This window comes from Salvelinus sp. IW2-2015, unplaced genomic scaffold (assembly GCF_002910315.2).
Source record: "Salvelinus sp. IW2-2015 unplaced genomic scaffold, ASM291031v2 Un_scaffold3105, whole genome shotgun sequence".
Lineage (NCBI taxonomy): Eukaryota > Metazoa > Chordata > Actinopteri > Salmoniformes > Salmonidae > Salvelinus > Salvelinus sp. IW2-2015.
The window spans coordinates 32,261-36,690 of NW_019944395.1; the positions used below are offsets into that span (position 1 = coordinate 32,261).

General features: G+C 43.2%; 1 pseudogene; it reads right to left on the reverse strand.

The window, feature by feature from the left end:
* Nucleotides 1-886: 886 nt before the first annotated feature.
* Nucleotides 887-4,430, reverse strand: part of LOC112075362 (sodium- and chloride-dependent GABA transporter 1-like) — a 27,511-nt pseudogene continuing 23,967 nt past the window's right edge.

Here is a 4,430-nt window from a genome sequence, read left to right on the forward strand (position 1 = left end):
TTTTAGGAGTACTGGGAAGGAGATATCAGAGCTCTCTGCAGAATGTCAGCTGTTGTGGCTGCCTGACTAATGTGCTAGTTAAGTAGAAACACTAAATGGCTCTCACAARGCAACAGATAAACAGAGGAGAGATAAACAGCTCTCTCCTCTGAGTGCATGTCCGTTCCATTTGTAGAGATTATTCAAATTCAAGTGTATTGACCTTTTTGTATTGTGAGAGATGGTATACAGCAGGCCTATCTGTGAAAAGGGAGGCTAACATAAAAGAGTTGACACTCGATTAAATGTATTTTGGTGGTTATGTTTGCTTTTATTGAACTGAAAGGATACCCAACCAAATCCCTTCTCATAGTACACATGAGACATTTTAATTTGTTTTACTCCTGGCTTGTACAGTACCTTTATATAGGGCTACTTTATACAGTACATTATTCAGCACATTGTGTTTCATTTCATACACTATTACAGCATTTGGACACAGAATAATATTTACAGTTCAACACTATTGAAAACGAACACAGTATCTTCACGTAAGGGCCAGTTATAAACATTTAAGAGATGTTAATATATTGTACAAACCGTTATTTATAGTACAAACTGTTATATCAAACGCTGAACTGGTGAACGCTACCTCTAATCAATATGTACTGTATACAGCATCGTAGATTAGAAGAAACAGCCATAACACATTCAAAAAAAAAAAATTTTTTTTAATTTATTCAGATACTTTACAAAATGCTTTGTATTTGTTCGTAAGCCAAAGTGGGCCACAATGACTTTGTATAGATCTGAAAAAGTTGGTGTCACCTTATGAATTGTATACAGCTGTGTACCATAGAAGAAAAAACATTGTATTGTTCAATAATACAGTCCATTATATTATGTGACCATTCAGTTCCAGAGGATACATATGGAATGGAAGCATTTTGGCCAGGGCATCTCCCATGATGCCTCTCTCTGTCTGAATACTGGGGTGTATTCATTAGAGCAAGACCGTAGCAAATAGTTTCAAAACGTTTCGCAACGGAAATCGTTCACTCCTAACGGAAACAAGAGTTTCTATTGGACAAATTCAGGTAGGTCATTCCCCATTTCATTCTGTTTGCTTCTGTTGGCTTTCATTTGGTTCGTTTGGTTCGTCATTTGGTTCGTTCCTAGTGAATACACCCCTGTGTTGAGTAGGTGTCCGGCATAGTCAGGAATTCTGTGTGGAAGTTGCCTGTAGGAACAGATCTAGGATCGGTTTACCCAAAAATCCTAATCTTATCCATTAGGYGGAAAATGCTAAACTGACCTTAGATCAGTGCCCATGAGTCAACTGTATCCTATTCCCAGTTAGACGGCGGCGTCGCCCACACTTCCTGTGTGTGAATTCTGGTGTGTGACGGCAGCATGTTCACAAGGTGCGCTGGTGGTCATCTTGTGCCAACGCTGATTCAGGCCACAGACAGGAACCAGCAATGAGGGATACTTCAACTACAGTTTAAAGGCGATTTCTCATAATACTTTCAACCAGACCTAGGTTCAAATAGCCTTTGAAATACTTAAAATATGTTGAGGGTTTGTTTGAGCCCACCTGGAATTCCAGTTGGGTAGTGTTTGCCCATCTTTTGGGACTATTCTATTGGTTCATGGTGCCAGGCAGATCAGTCATGCACAAATGCCATTTGACCCAGGTCTGCTTTTGACTACATTAAAAAGGTAATCTTTTCCATTATAATGGGGCTGTTTGATAAATTACGTTTTATAGCTAGAGCAATTTATCATTCTTCTCATATGTGAAAGAGGTGGAGTGAGGGGAAAACCGGAGAGAAAGGAAGAGGTGTATAAAGAGACGAAGGCCGTGTTTGAAAGCATCAATTCTATTCAGTAGCTGATCACCGACTAAGCAGACTGCTGGTCTACAATCATATTAAAACGTTATTAATGATGCAAGGTTATTTGTAGATCAGTCAGTCTACTCAGTTGGTGGTCAGAGACTGAGCAGAATTGATCCTCTCAAACTCGACCAGAGACTGACAAGAGTGAAGACACAGAGAGAGAGAGAGAGAGAGAGAGAGAGAAGAGAGAGAGAGAGAGAAGAGAGAGAGAGAGAGAGAGAGAGAGAGAGTGAGTAAGGGGACATAGAGAGAGAGGGAGAGGGGGGGGACAGAGAAAGAGAGAGAGACAGAGAGAGGGGGGCAGAGAGAGAGATATATAGAGGGACAGAGCGAGAGAGAGAAAAAGAGGGGACAGAGAGTGATGGGCAGAGAGAGAGAGAGAGAGTGACGGGGACAGAGAGAGAGACAGTGAGGGGACAGAGAGAGAGAGAGAGTGACAGGAAGAGAGAGAGAGTGAGGGGAAGAGCGAGGGGGGCAGAAGAGCATAGAGGAGATATAAAAGATAAATAAAAAATCAAATGGAACAGAGTGAGAAAGAACCAGAAAGAAAGAGCAACGAGAGAGGTAGAGATGTCTAGCCAGTCCCAATCTCTCTACCCCTTCCCCTTAGCATGAGAGAGGTAGATGTCTAGCCGGTCCCAATCTGTCTCTACCCCTTCCTCAGCCTGAGAGAGGTAGAGATTTTCTAGCCGTCCCCAATCTGTCTCTACCCCTCCCTTAGCATGAGAGAGGTAGAGATGTCAAGCGATCCCCAATCTCTCTCTACCCCTTCCCCTTAGCCCCAACCCTCGATATTTGCAGTATATTTGTATAGTGGAAACAATATGGTGCAAGCATCTACCTATCCAGACCCTACAGACATGCTATTATGGAGGCTTAGGGCCAAAGGGAAGGATATGGAGCATAGTGGGATCTGCTGGTTGACTGTGTACCTGTTTGATGCCGCCCTTGGAGGTGCAGAACATGWAGATGACATAYCCRGGCACAAGAACCATGGATGACAGAGACATGACCCAGCCAATCCCCTGCCCCCACGCCGGGTACACGTACTTCCCCAAGGTCAGGGGGGTCATCTCAATGGCACTGAAGGTAAACACTCCCTGCACACACAGAAACATTTGCATTAGGTGAGGTAATCGGTGATGCTCCAGGCCGACTACATCATAGATGTATACCAGACCTCCCAATAATAACCTGACCAGGGACTGCGGTTGAAAATTAGCCGGCAGGCTAAAACCGGCACTTCTACTGAAACGTTGATTAATGTGCACTGTCCCTGTAAAAATAAATAAACTCAAAAACAAAACAAAAACACAGACCGGCGAGATAGGACAAGCTGACAAAATGGGACAAGTCGGCATGCCGGCCAGATAGAACAAGTTTGACGGCTGGCCAGATAAAACAAGCCGGCCAGATAGGACAAGAGATGGTCCCATCTGGCCAGTCAGGTAAGACAAATCAGCCTGGACAAGTTTGGCCAGCCAGTCAGATAGGATAAGTTGGCCAGACAGCACAAGTCAGTCCGGACAGGTAGGACATGTTCGGCCAGCCGGCCAGATAGCATAAGTTCAGCCAAATAGGTTAAGTTGGGCCYGTTAGTAAGTGATTAACTGAGTAGGGGAGAGCAGTACTCCATCACACAGTCAGAATAACGATAGCATCCCATAGATGTGTCCTGTCTCTTATACACATCTAGATGTGTATAAGAGACAGGAGCAGTACTCCATCACACAGTCAGAATAACGATAGCATCCCATAGATGTGTCTAGAACATTGATCTTCCCATTGATACAGCCCTATGGGCCACTGTGAAAACTTACTGCACTACATGCCTGTTCTCAGGACTAACTCCTCCACAGATTTATTCTGGACAGAGACTGATTGTGAACACTGAGTAGTGTTGTAACTGTCATGGTGTTGTTCTATTGTCCCATTTCTTACTTAAGCAATACTTCACTTCATATGTCTGGCAGCTGTGTTTTTTGTATTGTTTTGTGTGTGTTTTTGTTTRGTACTAAATGGTAAAAGAAAATCCATTAKAATAAAATACACGTATACTGAACAAAAATATATATGCAACATGCAAAGTGTTGCTCCCATGTTTCATGAGCTGAACGCAGGAACTTTCCATACACACAAAAAGCATATTTCTCTCAAATTTTGGAGACAAATTTGTTTACATGCCTGTTAGTGAGCATTTCTCCTTTGCCAAGATAATCCATCCACCTGAAAGGTGTGGCATATCAAGAAGCTGATTAAACAGCATGATCATTACACAGGTGCACCTTGTGCTGGGAAATAAAAGGGCCACTCTAAAATGTGCAGCTGTCACACAAACAATGCCACGATGTTGCAAGTTTTAAGGAGGTGCAATTGGCATGCTGGCTGCAGGAATGTCCATCAGAGCTGTTGCTAGAGAATTGAATGATAATTTCTCTACCAAAGTCTGTTTTAGAGAATTTGGCAGTATGTCCAACCGGCCTCACAACGCAGACCATTGTATATGGCGGATGTCGTTCTAGGTGCGCGGTGAAGCGGTGTACTCTCCTT